Raw genomic sequence first — 17563 nt, forward strand, 5'->3', positions numbered from 1 at the left:
GTTCAGACATGGGTGTAATCCTCAAAGTGTCTTATGATATAAAAGCAAATATTCAAAAATATTCAAAACACTTCTGGTTGTATTCATTTCAGACAAGGGATACTCAACCTGCATTGATACGCAATTGTGTGCACAGACTCAGCTTCAAATAATAGTAAAGTACGCCAGCAAAACAAAATTAAATAGTGTTCTTTGCTGAAAGGATACTATCTGTGCCTCTTACTCAATCCAAAACTGCAGGCACACATAATCCAGATTTTTTCATAAAATTACAGGGTAAAGGGTCAAGGTGAAATGAAATGAATTAGTGTGTTATGCTAGCACTGGAAACAAGTATCAATTTTAATTTATTTGTTTTGCCTGTTTAGACAAGTTCTGACAATAACTTGATTGTGCCATTTCTGCTTCACATTTTTTTTTAGTGTCCACTGACTGTTCTCTGAAACACTGGTCTCACTTGGCATGGCTCCGGGCTGGTCATACATCCTTCCTAAAACAGAGCAACAGACTGGCCACCGAAAGGGAAGGCAATGTTCTTCCTTCCTAGGTAAGAAATATAGTGACAACCTCTTGTTAAGATAAACCACATATGTCAAAATGCAAGGCCCAAGGGGCTGGATCCAGCCTGCCACATCATTTAATGTGGCATGCAAGGCTTTCAATGCCAGGACAACACACCATATACACTCGAGTGTAAGTCTTTTTTAGGCTGAAAAAAGCCTCCATCGTCTTATACTTGTGTCAAGGTTATTTATTATTTTATTCTGTAATTGATATTATTACACTTACATCATTTTACTCTATTATTATTATTACATTTATTATTTTTCTTTATTATTATTACATTTATTATTTTTCTTTATTATTATTGGAAGGATACCTAAGCACATTTACATTGAAGAAGGTTAGAATAATGGTTGAATCAGAGTGGGACAGTCTTATCTTAAATTACAGTTTTATGTAAATATTCAAAAAGTGAAATTAGAACAGCCCCCTCCCTCCTGACAATCAGGAAGAAAGTAAAAACGTGATTATGTTACCAAGCTTTTGGACAGCAAAGCTCGTAGTGTAATAAGATAATAATAAATGGACCAATAAACAATTACAGACTTGATTTTGGATGGCATTTTAATAACTATTTTTAAATTGTGTTGTTTGTTGGTAGGCTTTAATATAAATGTTATTGTATTATCTATGTTTAATTTTTATGCTTTACTAGCCATCCCCTGCCACATGTTGCTGTGGCCCAGTCTGTGTATATGTGTGTTTGTGTATATATATGACTTTGCACATGCATTGTAATGTGTTTTTATTTTTATTTTTTTGGCTTTTCAAGTCTCTTTTGCTGTGCTTTTCAGTGTTTTTATGAGTAATGGTCACTTGTTGGCCTGATAGGTGTCTTGTGTCCAACTTTGGTGTCAATTCCCCCAGTGGTTTTTGAGTTATGTTCATCCCACAAACGAACATTACATTTTTATTTATATAGATGTCTAATTGTTATTTTATGTTTATATTTTAATTTGGTTAGGTTAATATATAGTTATGTGTTACTGTCTTGCTCTTATCTTTTGGTTTTCACATGTATGTACGGCACTGAATTTTGCCTTTATAATGTTGGAATATAGGGGGAGAAAAGCGGTATATAAATGTAGTAAATAAATTAAAAAACATTTAACGTACTGATGCCTCAATTAATGTAATTTTATTGATATCGATTTTTATTTTAAAATTTACCAGTAGCTGCTGCATTTCCCACCCTCGTCTTATACTTGAGTCAATACGTTTTCCCAGTTTTTTGCAGTGCACTGGCTTATATTTGGGTCAGCTTATACTCAAGTATATATGGTAGTTAACTTTATACAGTCATAGAATCATAGAATCAAAGAGTTGGAAGAGTCCTCATGGGCCATCCAGTCCAACTCCCTGCCAAGAAGCAGGAATATTGCATTCAAATCACCCCTGACAGATGGCCATCCAGCCTCTGTTTAAAAGCTTCCAAAGAAGGAGCCTCCACCACACGCCGGGGCAGAGAGTTCCACTGCTCAACAGCTCTCACAGTCAGGAAGTTCTTCCTCATGTTCAGATGGTATCTCCTTTCTTGTAGTTTGAAGCCATTGTTTCGCATCCTAGTCTCCAGGGAAGCAGAAAACAAGCTTGCTCCCTCCTCCCTGTGGCTTCCTCTCACATATTTATACATGGCTATCATATCTCCTCTCAGCCTTCTCTTCTTCAGGCTAAACATGCCCAGCTCCTTAAGCCGCTCCTCATAGGGCTTGTTCTCCAGACCCTGACCATTGAACAAGTTGGTTAGGACTTCTGGAAGTTGGAGACCCAAACAGCTGGAGGGCCACAGTTGGAGGATGGCTGTCTGTCAGAAAGCTGCAGCTGTTCCTTGCAAGAGTAGTCAAACAGCCTGTGGTCAACAACAGCAATAGTCCAAGCAGAGTCCAAGGCACGAAGAACTGTCCAAAAGTCAGTTCTGAAGGTCACTAATAGGAGGCTCACCAAATGTCTGAACGTGGAGCACACACAAAGTCCAAGGTCCAAAGTACAAAGGTCAAGATTACTGGCTGAAACATTCCATACAGGGCGATTGCTTCCAGCCATGAGTCCTACAGCTGGCCACTCTTCTTCTGGGCCAATCTCTTTGACTTGTGCAGCTGAATTGAGTCTACTCTGAGTTGTAACTGGGCAGGGAGCAATCCTTTCTGCCCACATTCAGCAGCTTCTGAAGGGGCTGGCTCCTGTTTAGCACTAGCTCTCTAAGTAATATAAGGCTGTATTGTCGAAGGCTTTCATGGCTGGAATCACTAGGTTCTTGTGGGTTTTTTCGGGCTATAGGGCCATGTTCTAGAGGCATTTCTCCCGACGTTTCGCCTGCATCTATGGCAAGCATCCTCAGAGGTAGTGAGGTAATATAAGGCTGTTCATCCACTATGGGCTCAGACTTTGCTGCTGGGAGGCAACCGTCCTTCCCATCATCCTTGTCTTGCCCCATGGTCCTGGCACCATCTTAGGGTGACCATAAGTGAGAAATAACTTGAAAGGATGCACCAACAGCAATATATATAGTAACTGTATACAGACTGCCTGGCTATTTTTTAGTAAATCTGTAAGAGAAGAGTTTTGTTTTTTACTTAAATGGTCATGGAATCATACTAATGGAAGAAATCTCAAGGGCTATCCAGTCTAACCCAATTATGTCAGACAGAAACACACCATCAGAACATCTGGCACCACAAGATGCAGAGCCAACTTTCAGAAATGGGGTTACAAAGTGGAATCCTCGACATGTGAGTGCGGAGAAGAGCAAACCACTGACCACCTGCTGCAATGCAACCTGAGCTCTGCCACATGCACAATGGAGGACCTTCTTGCAGCAACACCAGAAGCACTCCAAGTGGCCAGCTACTGGTCAAAGGACATTTAATCACCTACCAAACTCACAAATTTTGTATTTTGTCTGTTTGTTTGCTTTGTTCTGTTAGAAATGTAATACAATTGACTGGTTGCCCTGACACGACAAATAAATAAATAGAGCACTCCCAACAGATGGCCAACCAGCCTCTGGTTGAAAAACCTCCAGAGAAGCAGGTAGCTACCCACATCCTTGCACAAGAACATAAACATATCACGGCTGTTTCAGACGACTGCATGAAGTCTCTCACTGTCCATTTTCGCAGTCTTCAAGGAAAGGAACAAAACTAGGGGTGTGACTCTCAAACTCTCACCCCAAAAATATCTTTATTTGCCTTGCTTGTTGGCTAAGTTCCCATGCAACAAGCTCCAGGAACTGGTGCTGTTGTTATTAAGATCAGTGGTTCCCAACCAGGAAAACAAAACAAATAAAATAGAATGAAATAAAATAACAAAAAAAGAGAATCAAAATAAGAAAACTAGAAATTACATTATGAATAGTAACTTCCCAAGTTGAATTTTGCACCTCCTGTAGCAAGAGATGCTTGGTCATTCTGCGGCCACTAACTCCAAAATAATTGTAGCGTCAGATGGACAGACAGCAAGGCTCTTCTCACACACAAATAAATGTATTCTCAAAAGGGCTCCGCGAATCAAAATTGGGAACGCTGCAGTTATCTCCCCTCCCTCCACCAACCAAGAGACTTAGTGGGAGTTAGCTCTTTCCCCAACTAAGCCTTTGACCTACTTCTTTTGACCTACTTCCTCCATGCAGATGCCCCTCCCTCCTGAGATAAGTTGCTGAGGCTGAAGACCGAAAGCTATTCACACTAGAACAATAAAACCTTAAGGAGCAAGCAGTCAAGCAAGCCTCTTCTCAACTCATACAAACAAAGAGCCTGCTTTCAATACACAACACAGCCATAACTCAACCAAACTCTCCACATTAAAAAGAAATATTCCTCCTTGTATATAGCAAAAAATGTGTGTATGAAAGTGACTGAGAAAGAGGCAGAATGCCGCTAAAACAGTGGTTCTCAACCTTTGTAATGCCGTGAGCCCTTAATACAGTTCCTCATGTTGTGCTGACCCACAACCATAAGGTTATTTTCCTTGCTACTTCATCACCCTAATTTAGATTAGTGATTGTAATGTAAATATCTGATATGCAGGATGTATTTTCACTCTCTGGACCAAATTTGGCACAAATACCACATGCACCCAAATTTGAATACTTGTGGGGTGGGGGTGGGGAGGTTGATTTTATCATTTGGGAATTTTAGTTGCTGGAATTTATAGTTTACCTACACTCAAAGAGCATTCCGAACCCCACCAATGATAGAAGGGGGGCATCTTTCCCACACAAAACCCCCATGACCAACAGAAAATACTGTGTTTTGTGATGGTCTTTGGCAACCCCCCCCCCCCCCGGCATTTCGCCCCCCAGGTTGGGAAACTCTTCTCTAAAAGAAGCTTTGAAATTAGCTAAGTTGTTTGAGCAGGGAAAAGGAACAACAATCTGATTTTAAAAAGCAAGAAAACAATTGAATATGGATTTATTTTTATTTGAGTTGCCAAATGAGTAAACAGCAGGAATACCCCTAGTTGGAACTTGGATGGGAGACTACAAGCAATTCCCAGGTGCTGCGGTCTCCATTCCAAACGCCACCATTAACTGACTTATAGAATCACTAGCTGTCCCCTGCCACGCCTTGCTGTGGCCCACTCTGGTGGTCATGGGGGTTCTGTTTGGGAGGTTTGGCCCAATTCTATTGTTGGTGAGGTTCAGGATGCTCTGTGATTGTAGGTGAACTACAAATCCCAGCAACTATAACTCCCAAATGTCAAGATTCTATTTTCCCCAAACTCCACCAGTGTTCACATTTGGGCATATTGAGTATTCGTGTAGAGTTTGGTCCAGATCCATCATTGTTTGAGTCCACAGTGTTCTCTGGCGGTAGGTGAACTACAACTCCAAAACCAAAGGACACTGCCCACCAAACCCTTCCAGTATTTTCTGTTGGTCATGGGGGTTCTGTGTGGAAAGTTTGGTTCAGTTCTATCGTTGGTGGGTTCAGAATGCTCTTTGGTTGTAGGTGAACTATAAATCCCAGCAACTACAAATCCCAAATGACAAAATCAATTTTTTGAGTGAAGGACATACATTGGGTTGTTAGGTGTCTTGTGTCCAAATTTGGTGTCAATTCGTCCAGTGGTTTTTGAGTTCTGTTAATCCCACAAACGAACATTGCATTTTTATTTATATAGATAGAGTTGGAAGAGACCTCATGGGCCATCCAGTCCACCCCCCTGCCAAGAAGCAAGAAAATTGCATTCAAAGCACTTATAGCTTGAAGGCAACAGTCTCAATGTGTTTATTCAATTGGTTGTTATGATGCAATCCTCCACCCCCCAAAAAACAACAACTTTCTCTCTCTCTCAGACACTCACACATATACACACAGCCCATTCACTCATTTTTGTCCTTCATGGAACAAAGGTTTCTAGGGAAAACTTCATCCCTCTGTCCAATTGCTAGATCTAAGCAGGACTGACTCAGGGTACATCTACATAGACATTATATTGCAGATAAGCCAGCTCAAGGTTGGGTTGACCACAAAATGCACACACACCCCCACCTCAAAATGCACTAAGCCAGAAACAGCAGGTTTGAAACAAAAAAAAAAACCCTCGCCAGATAGTCTGGGATAAGCCACAAAATCCGCTGCAGCTGATCGGATTATATCCCATGCAAAGATAAAGAACGCAGAGCAGTTGTCAGGGCTGACGCACTTTTAAAAACCCCAGACAATCTGGCCAGAAGATAAACAATTACCCCCTCCTCCCACCCAGAGGGGAAAACCACATAAATCCCATCAGGACGCTTGCTTTCTGCCCCTTTGTTCTAATGTCCTACACCCTGATCCGCAATTAGTGGATTCTGTGGCCACCATTACAGCCTGAAATCGCTTCTTAGGATGTTTGTGTCCGTGCCGCACAACAAAACCGGGTCATTTAAATCAGCGGCTCGCAATCATGGTCCAGGAAGGATTAAATTATTAACTATTATTATAGTGTTCATAGCATTACATCCAGACCCCAAATTACAAACAAGATAGGTTCTGTAGGTTCTGTTCTTAAGTTGAGCTTGAATGTAAGTTAGGAACACTGACATTTTTAAGTGTTACTGTAGGGAATGTATTTTATCTTTTACAATTTAGCTTGTAAATCGCCCTAGAGCATTCTCGGATGGAGGGGCGATTAATAAGTAATTAAATATGATGATGATGATGAAGAAGTGATTCTCAATCTTCCTAATGCTGCATTAATAATAGTATATAATAATAACACTTTATTTATACCCCGCTACCATCTCCCCAGGGGACTGGGTGCAGCTTACATGAGGCCGAGCCCAAAATACAACAATACAAGCAATAACAACAATACAAGCAATTTAAAAACCATAAAACAATAACATAAGCATTATCAATAGGACAACACACTTTAAAATCTATGGGTAGGGCAAATGAAATTAAAATTAAAGATAATACTGGACATGGGCGAAAAGTGATGGGGCAGTTTGTGGGAAACAGACCTAAAACAATATAAAGTGCTTTGGAGGACAAAGTACTATGGGATCATTATTCTGGGAAGGCACACTGGAACAACCACATCTTCAAGCTCCTCCTAAAGACTGCCAGAGTTGGGCATGCCTGATGTCCTTAGGGAGTGAGTTCCAGAGTCGAGGGGCCACCACCGAAAGGCCCTCTCTCTCGTCCCCACCAATCACTTGCGATGCAGGTGGGAGCGTGAGCAGGGCCTCTCCAGATGATCGAAGAGATCGTGTGGGTTCGTATACAGAGATGCGATCACGAAGGTAGGCGGGTCCCAAACCGCTCAGGGTTTTGTAGGTGAGAACCTGCACCTTGAATTGGGTCCGGAAAATGAATGGCAGCCAGTGGAGCTCCTTAAACAGGAGGGTTGACCACTCCCTGTAAGGAGCTCCGGTTAACAACCTGGCTGCCGCCCATTGGACCATCTGAAATTTCCGAGCCGTTTTCAAGGGCAGCCACACGTAGAGTGCATTACAGTAATCCAGTCTAGAGGTGACTAAGGCATGGGTCACCCTGGCCAGATCCCCTTAATACAGTTCCTCATGTTGTGGTGACCCCTAACCATAAATTATTTTTGTTGCTACTTCATAACTATAATTTTGCTACTGTTATGAATCGAAATGTAAATATCTCATATGCAGGATGTATTTTCATTCACTGGACCAAATTTGGCACAAATACCTGATACATCCAAATCTGAATACTGGTATTTTGATTTTGTCAATTGCTGGGATTTATAGTTAACCTACAATCAAAGAGCATTCTGAACTCCACCAACGATGGATGGAATTGGACCAAACATAGCACACAGAACTCCCATGAGCAACAGAAAATACTGGGAAGGTTTGGTGGGCACTGACCTTGACTTTTAGAGTTGGAATTCATTTACATCCATAGACTCACTGTGGACTCAAACAATGATGGATCCAGACCAAACTTAGCAACAATACTCAATATGCCCAAATATGAATATTGCTAGAGTTTGGGGGAAATAGCCCTTGACACTTGGGAGTTGTATTTGCTGGGATTAATAGTTCGCCTACAATCAAAAAGCATAGAATTGAGCCAAACTTCCCACATAGAACCCCCATGGCCAACAGAAATTATTGTGTTTTCTGATGGTCTTTGGTGACCCCTCTGACACCTCCTCATGACCCCCCCCCCCCCCCGCCGTTTCGACCCTCAGGTTGGGAAACTCTGCTCTAAAGAAGCTTTGAAATTAGCTAAGTTGTTTGAGCAGGGAATTGGGCCAAACTTCCCACATAGAACCCCATGACCAACAGAAATTATTGTGTTTTCTGATGGTCTTTGGTGACCCCTCTAACACCCCCTTATGATGACCCCCAGGTTGAGAAACACTGCTGTAAAAGAAGCTTTCAAATTAGCCAAGTGGTTAAGTCAAGGGAAAAGGAACAATACTGTGTTTTCTGATTACCTTTGGTAACTCCTCAGACACCTCCTTCATGACCCCTAGGTTGAGAAACACTGCTTCATGAAGTCTCTTTGCCATTGAAATGGTAAAGAGACTCATAGACAGCCTGTAATTTAGCTTTGGGTAGCATAGAGAAAGACAGATACCCCTGTGGTGTTTGTTTTGATGCCTGTGCCCCTCTTCAGAAGATGTGGTTTGTTGTGGGAAGAAGGATTGATGGTAAAGCTTCAGTGAAGACACCTTTGCCCCATGACAACTCTTCCAGGAGTGATTTCCCCTTCCTAGGCGTAGATTTCCTCTCACTTCCTGTTGCCTCTCCCAATTCTTAACTATGAAACATATGTAAGTCAGATGTTTGTAACTTGGGTACTCCCTGTATTTTACATTTCGATGGAATTGTTTTAATCAAAATATTATAACAGGAGTATGTGTATTAACAGACTAACTTATATCCCCTTCTCTTTAAATTTGAAGGATTTTCATGAGAAAACGGAAATAATTATTTAATGCAGTCTAGTGCCTAAAATCTTGAGTTAAGTCTTGGAGATCTGCAGACAAAAAACGTATTTAAAAGAAGGTCTGTGGTGAAGAAAAGGTTGGGAACCACTGATTTAAGTCAATCTCTAGCTGCATTATATTATCAGTGCAGAAGCAGCCTCACTGAAGAAATACAAACCTGATTATTCTGAGGCCCACACAGCTGAATAAAATCCCACATTATCTGCTTTGAACTGGAATATATGGCAGCGTGGATTTAGATAACCCAGTTCAAAGCAGATACTGTGGAATTTTCTGCCTTGATATTGTAGGTTATATGGCTGTGTGGAAGGACCCTGAGATGAAAGCCTTCCTAGCCTACAGGCACCAGATCTGATCTGATTTGGAGGCCAAGCCCTGGATAGTACTTTTGAATGGGAGCTTGCAATCAAATCCCAGGCCTGTGTGTAGTTTATATTTCAGAGACAGGAAATGGCAAACCCACAGCTGGACATTCATTGCCTCAGGCTGCATCTACACTGTAGAATGAATGCAGTCTGACACCATTTTAACTTCCAGGGGTCAAAGAAATGGAATCCTGGGATCCGCAGTTTGACGAGGCGCCAGCACTCTTTTCCAGAGAAACTGTAAAATCTTGTAAAACTACAATTCCAATGAATTCGTAGCATTGAGCCACAGCAGTTAAAGGTGTGACAGACTGCATTAATTCTGCAGTGTGATTGCACTTTCAGACCAACGCTCAAGACATTGCACTATTCTGATCCTTTCTCTCAGGCCCCTTCTACACTGACATATGAAATTCAGATTATCTGCTTTGCACTGGATTATATGGCAGTGTAGAAGGGGCCTTAGGGCTCTTCTACACAGCCATATACTGTAACCCAGAATATCAAGGCAGAAAATCCCACAATATCTGCTTTCAACTGGGTTATCTGAGACCTCACTACCATATATTCCAGTTCAAAGCAGATAGTGTGAGATTTTACTCAGCTGTGTGGAAGGGGCCTATGTCAATCCAGAGCTGTAAAAATATTTACACTCATGAGTATCTGGAGTTACTTTTCTTATGCAAGAAAACGCCTGGATGAAAAAGAAAATTCACTAGAATCATTATTAAAGTTTAGACAAAATGTTTTCATAACACAATTATTGGCAATCTGAGATTGAAGATAATTGTTCATTTAGTATTTATTATTTTATTTTTAAAATTGATATTTGTTGTGCAATTTTCCTATTTACAGCAAAAGAGGGTGAAAACATTTGTGTATCTAAGAGAAAAGAGTAGAGAAGATAGAGAGAGGGGGGAAAAACCAACCACCCAACCAATGTGGTGGGACTTCCCAAAATCTTCCGAGAGTCATTTAGTATATTATTATTATTATTATTATTATTATTATTATTATTATCTTGTTTTCTTTTAAAAGAGACTCAAATTGGCTAACCATGTTAAAAAATAAAAATAAAAATGTACAATTTAGAATCCAAAAATATATTAAAAATATTAGTTTTTAAAACTCTTATTAATGCTTATGCTATTTTAAATTGCATTAAATGATAACTTGATTATTGTTATTGTTGTTTATCATGTATGCTCATAATTTTGTATTGTTATTTGTTGTATGGCGCCCTGAGTCCCTTTGGGGAGAAGGGAAAGGGTATACATTAAAAATTATTATTTTATTATTATTATTATTACTATTATTATTACTTTCGGTTTCCCAGAAGGCATTGATACAGAATAGAAATCACACATTTAATTGATTAAACAATCTCCAAAAGGCAGAATTTGGACCCACAATTATTACTTTGAAAATGCCTTGGTAAAAAGCAAATCCCCCTCCAAGTCTTCCATGAGAAAAGCCATTCCCTCAGAAAACTCATCAATCCACCAAAGCAAAGATAAGCATTACTAACGAATGAGATATCTCAGTACAAAGCTCAGTTCGAGCAACTGATATCAGTGGATGGAAAGAAAAACATCCATCACACAGTATACATGAACATAGTATTAAAAGCAAATTACTAAACCAAGACAACATAGTAATAGTGTGCATACAAAATAGTAATAGTGTATTCCACATTGGCCAAATGCCCCTTCCCTGTATCCCAAAGCATTTACGTTATCCTCAGCTCAAGAATGGAAAATGGAATGTCGGTGGACAACAAAAGAGATTTAAAGACAGGCTTCAAGCTAATCTTAAGAAATGTGGAATAAACACAGACAACTGGAGGCCTTTCCATAGAGTCATGGAATATCCCACAATATCTGCTTTGAACTGGGTTATCTCAGTCCCCACTGCCATATATTCTAGTTCAAAGCAGATAATGTGGGATTTTATTCAGCTGTGTGGAAGGGGCCTAGGTCAATCCAGAGCCGTAAAAATATTTACTCTCATTAGTATCTGGAGTTACTTTTCTTATGCAAGAAAACGCCTGAATGAAAAAGAAAATTCACTAGAATCATTATTCAAGTCTAGACAAAATGTTTCATAACACAATTAATGGCAATCTGAGATTGAAGACGGAAAGCCCTGGCCCTGAGCATTGGAACTGGAGGTCAGCTGTTATCAACAGTGATGTGAATTTCAAAAACGTGCAAATAGAGGGTGAAAGGGAGGAAACATGCCAAGAGGAAGGCAGTTCAGGCAAACCCTTGTCATGACTGCGCCTTCCACAATGTTCTCCTTGTGAAAGAACCCTGCGGATCCAGAATACTTTATTTATTCCTCGTACTTCTACCCCGCCCTTCTCAACCCTTCAGGGGGGACTCAGGGCGGCTTACAAAAGGCACAATTTGATTCCAGCACAACTATAAGATAAAAATTATACATCATAATCCAAAAACCAATCTAGTACTCAACGTTTGCCAGCTCAGAATCCGTAAATTCAATTCCACATTGTCAAATCCATCAATTCTAGTTGTTGCTTGTCTTTAGTCTATCTGCCAGATTACCCAAAAGCCTGGTCCCAAATCCATGTTTTTAATTTCCTTCTAAAAGAGAGGAGGGATGTCGATGACCTAATTACCCGGGGAGTGAATTCCACAGGTGAGGGGGCCACCACCGAGAAGGCCCTGCTCCTCGTCCCCACCAACCTCACTTGTGATAGAGGTGGGGCCAAGAGCAGGGCCTCCCTAGAAGATCTTAAACTCTGAGGCAGGACATAGAAGGAGATGCGTTCGGGCAGATACGCTGGGCCGGAACCATATAGGGTTTTGTAGGTCGAAACCAGCACTCTGAATTATGCTCAGAACTGGATCGGCAGCCAGTGGAGCTGACATAACAGAGGGGTGGTATGCTCTCTGTATGACGCTCCGGTGAGTAATCTGGCTGCCGCCTGCTGGACTAATTGAAGTTTCTGAACAGTCTTCAAAGGCAACCCCACGTAGAGTGCGTTGCAGTAATCTATTCGGGATGTAACAAGAGCGTGGACCACTGTGGCCAGATCAGACTTCCAAGGTACGGGGCGCAACTGGTGCACAAGAATAGGTTTCCACAGTCACTTACAGACCCACCACTAATACTCTACCTTGGAAGATTCATACTGATTCCCTAGGATGAGTGTATCCCAAAGAAACATGGTAGGACTTAAGCTTAAAGTCATAAAGAGACTGACTGCAAGGGACATCCAATCTAACATGCAGGCACACACAGTCAAAGCACTCCCAACAGATGGTTATCCAACCTCTGTTTAAAACCTCTAGAGAAGAAGACTCCACCAGACTCCCAGGCAGCAGCACATTCCCCTGTCAAACAGACCTTACTGTCAGGATGTTCTTGGTAATGTTTAGGAGGAAATTATTTTCCTACGATTTGAATCTATTGTTCCATGTCCTAGTCCCCAGAGCAGCAGAAACAAGCTTGCCCCCTCCTCAAAGTGACATTCTTTCAAATACTGAAACATGACTATCTTGTCCCCTCTCAATCTTCTTTTCTCCAAGCTCAACAGACCCAGATCTTTAAAGAAACCATGGTTTCCAGAACTTTCAGTCACCCTTCTCTAGACCATTTCTAACCTTTTCATATCTTTGTTGAAATGTGTGGGTCATAACCAGACGCAACATTATACCAGGTGAAGTCTGACCAAAGAAGAGCAAAGTCCTGACACAAGCTGATAGGCAATTTGAAAGCACACACAAGTTTTGATACGAGCAACTGCCTTCCTAAAGGTGCCAGATGTAGACTGATCTTGGAGGCTAAGCAGGGTCTGCTCTGGTTGGTCCTTATAATATAATAATAAAATAAAACTTTATTTGTACCCCGCTACCATCTCCCCATGGGACTCGGTGCGGCTTACATGAGGCCAAGCCCAAAATACATCAAATAACATCAATAACACAACATTAATAAAACAATCAATTGTTTGGAGGGAAGATGTAAATGAAATACTTACACATTCATACAGGCAGACCCTGAGTTACAAACATCCAACTTACATAGGACTCATAGTTCAAAACGGAGGTGAGATACAAGAAGTGGGAGAAATCTATCCCTCAGAAAGGAAAGTCACTCTTGGAATGGGGAAAAGTCTCCTATGCAGCTTTACCATCAATCATCCATTTTTAAAAAAAATTATCTTGTTTAGATTCCTGTTTTGCCCTCCCTAAGTTTTGGTTATGAAATTGTACATTTTTATGTTTACAATTTAATTTTTGATAAATGTGTTATTATTTTTTATTTAGATGTGGACTTGTTTTTGGGATTTGAGGGTTGGTTATTTTTGTCTTTGTCCGACTTCTTACCGCATTGAATGTTTGCTGTTATCTGTTGTAAACTGCCTGAGTCCCCTCGGGGAGATAGTGCAGCATGTAAATAAAGTTTTTTAAAATATATATATTATTATTATCCTTGTTTCCACAACAAGCCATTTTTTTTCAAAATCCAAAAATCACAGGGAGAGAAAGTGAGATGCAATCTTCTGAACAGGGCACAGACAGCAACCATCCCAAAGCCTATATACCTAAAGCTTGCGCGCACACAGCTGGAGTTACATTTAAAAATGTACCTGTTCTGACTTACAAATTCAGCTGTCTTTTAAAATCTCCAGAGAAGGAGACTCTACCTTACATGTACAAAAATATAGATGTTTGGTTGGAGTTATACTTTTAAACATACACGTTCCAATTACATACAAATTCAATTTAAGAACAAACCTACAGATCCTATCTTGTGTTGTCGAAGGCTTTCATGGCCAGAATCACTGGGTTGCTGTGAGTTTTCTGGGCTGTATGGCCATGTTCCAGCAGCATTCCACAGGTATATAAACCCCACTTGCCTAGTTTCCAACAGACCTCACAAACTCTGAGAATGTCTGCCGAAGATGTGGGTGAAATGTCAGGAGAGAATGCTTCTGGAATATGATCATGCATATTGTTGTAATATAATATATTAGTAGGTAAAGGTTTGCCCTGACATTAAGTCTAGTCGTGTCCAACTCTGGGGTTGGTGCTCATCTCAATTTCTAAGTTGAAGAGTCAGCGTGTGTCCATAGATGTCACCAAGGTCATGTGGCCTGCATGACTGCATGGAGCACCATTACCTTCCCGCTAGAGCGGTACCTATTGATCTACTCACATTTTGAATGTTTTCAAACTGCTAGGTCGGCAGAAGCTGGGGCTAATAGCGGGAGCTGACCCTGTTCCCTGGATTCGAACTACCACCTTTCGGTCAGCAAGTTCAGCAGCTCAGCGGTTTAACCCGCTGTGCCACCAGGAGCCCCATAATATAATATATTATATATACTACAACTTATAGTATAATATATTATATGATACTATTAGTATTATATACTGGTAATGTATTATACATATTATGGCATACATATATAATATAACAATAGTATATTATTGCATATTATATATTACATGTAATATTACTAATAATATACAGTATAGTACAATATAGTAATATATACAGTAGAGTTTTCACTTATCCAACATAAACAGGCCAGTGGAACATTAGATAATCGAAAATGTTGGATAATAAGGAGGGATTAAGAAAAAGCCCATTAAATGTCAAATTATGTTATGATCACATTCCGATTTAAAATTAAGCACAAAAACATTATGTTTTACAACAAATCCACGGAAAAGGCAGTTAAATACATGGTAAAGTTATGTAGTAATTACTATATTTACGAATTTAACACCAAAACAGACGAGGGTCCTTTCTTTCTCCCACCCTGGACTGTATTGGATAATACAGAGCGTTGGATAAGTGGATTTTAGATAAGCAAGACTCTACTGTAATACTAATATTGTGCTATGATAATAATATAATATAATTGTATATACATATAATATAATCTAAGAGCTCCCACTCTTAGCCCCAGCTTCTGCCAACCCAGCAGTTCGAAAACATGCAAATGTGAATAGATCAATACGTAACACTCGGGTGGGAAGGTAACGGTGCTCCATGTATTCATGCCCGGCCACATGACCTTGGAGAATGGACAACACTGGCTCTTCGGCTTAAAAATGGAGATGAACATCACCTCACAGAGTCGGACATGACTAGACTTAATGTAAGGGGAAAACTCTTGTCTGTTTTGAACCCTTGTCTCTTTTGGTTTTAAATTCGTAAATACAGTAATTACTACATAACGTTACAGTGTATTTAACTGCCTTTTCTGTGGATTTGTTGTAAAACATAATGTTTTGGTGCTTAATTTTAAAAATCATAACGTAATCATAACGTAATTTGACATTTCATAGAATCATAGAATCAAAGAGTTGGAAGAGACCTCATGGGCCATCCAGTCCAACCCCTGCCAAGAAGCAGGAATATTGCATTCAAATCACCCCTGAGAGATGGCCATCCAGCCTCTTAAACAGCTTCCAAAGAAGGAGGTCTCCACCACACTCCGGGGCAGAGAGTTCCACTGCTGAACGGCTCTCACAGTCAGGAAGTTCTTCCTCATGTTCAGATGGAATTTCCTCTCTTGTAGTTTGAAGCCATTGTTTCGTGTCCTAGTCTCCAGGGAAGCAGAAAACAAGCTTGCTCCCTCCTCCCTGTGGCTTCCTTTCACATATTTATTACATGGCTATCATATCTCCTCTCATCCTTCTCTTCTTCAGGCTAAACGTGCCCAGCTCCTTAAGCCGCTCCTCATAGGGCTTGTTCTCCAGACCCTTGATCATTTTAGTCGCCCTCCTCTGGACACATTCCAGCTTGTCAATATCTCTTTAATGGGCTTTTTCTTAATCCCTCCTTACTATCCAACATTTTCGCTTATCTAACATTCCACCGGCCTGTTTATGTTGGATAAGTGAAACTCTACTGTATATATTACTATTTCCTTAATACAAATAATTTCCCTTAATACAAATATATTAAATACAATTACTACTAATTTATTTATTTATTTATTTCTGGTACTTTTACCCCGCCCTTCTCAACCCCCGAAGGGGGACTCAGGGCGGCTTACAAAAAAGACACAATTCGATGCCTGTACAATTTACACATAATATACAAAAACGTAGTTAAAAACAGTTATAAACAGTTATCATAATTAAAATAATCAAACAACCAGTACATAACACATCATATAAAACATCATATAAAACCATTCTCATATCCAGCGTTTCGTTTTCCAGAGTTCCATAGATCCAATCCATTCATCATTTCCTAGTCATCATCAAAGTTCCTCCTTTATCTGCCCGATTGTCCGAATGCCTGGTCCCAAATCCATGTTTTTAGTTTTTTCCTAAAGGAAAGGAGCAATGTTGCAGATCTAATTTCCCCGTGGAGTGAGTTCTACAGGTGGGGGGCCACCACCGAGAAGGCCCTGTTCCTTGTCCCTGCCAATCTCACTTGTGATAGAGGCGGGGTCGAGAGCAGGGCCTCCCCAGAAGATCTTAGGTTCCGGAGTGGGACGTAGAGGGAGATCTGTTCAGACAGATACACTGGGCCGGAACCGTAAAGGGTTACGAAGAGTTGGAGACGACTGAACGAATGAACAACAACAACAACATTCCGCCGGCCTCTTTATGTTGGATAAATGAAACTCTACTGTATATATTACTATTTCCCTTAATGCAAATAATTTCTCTTGATACAAATATATTAAATACAATTAGTACTATTATAATGTTTTTGATTATGAGCTGCTTTGAGTTTCCATATGGGGAGATTAAGTGGGATATAAATAAATACCGCCCAGAAAATTCACAGCAACCCAGATCCTATCTTGTCCATAACTTGGGGACTGCCTGTATCTACAAATATGCAAATATGGACTTCTGCCAGCCCAAATGCCCTCCCAGTCTGATCTTGGAAGCTAAGCAGGGCCAGCCCTGGTTGATACTTGGATGGGAGACCACACAAAATATCAGGCGCTGTTATTTCTGAAGGAAAGAGCTGGCACAGCCACTTCTGAGTATTCTCAGCCTAAGAAAACTCCATGAAATTCGTGGGCTCGCCCTAAAAGGCACATCCCCATTTCCCAACTGGCTCTCATTGATTCCAATAAAAGAAATAAATACCTCTTTTGCTGCAATGCAACCAATCCAGCCTCACAAGATGGAGAGGGGGGAAGCCACGCTTTGTCCTTCCAGGCTGTTCTTTTCCTCTCTCTCTCTCTCTCTCTCTCTCACCCCCCCCCC

The 17563-nt window shown here is 40.6% G+C and overlaps 1 protein-coding gene across 2 annotated transcripts in view; it reads right to left on the reverse strand.

The window, feature by feature from the left end:
* Nucleotides 1-17545, reverse strand: part of LOC132765915 (zinc finger protein ZFP2-like) — a 40360-nt gene extending 22815 nt beyond the window's left edge. For both annotated transcript variants that reach the window (XM_060760212.2, XM_060760209.2), the window contains exon 1: nucleotides 17444-17545. The gene's annotated coding sequence lies outside the window, so the exon portion shown is untranslated. The remainder of the gene's footprint in view (nucleotides 1-17443) is intronic.
* Between the last annotated feature and the right edge of the window lie 18 nt (nucleotides 17546-17563).

Source organism: Anolis sagrei, chromosome 2, assembly GCF_037176765.1.
Source record: "Anolis sagrei isolate rAnoSag1 chromosome 2, rAnoSag1.mat, whole genome shotgun sequence".
Classification (NCBI taxonomy): Eukaryota; Metazoa; Chordata; class Lepidosauria; order Squamata; family Dactyloidae; genus Anolis; species Anolis sagrei.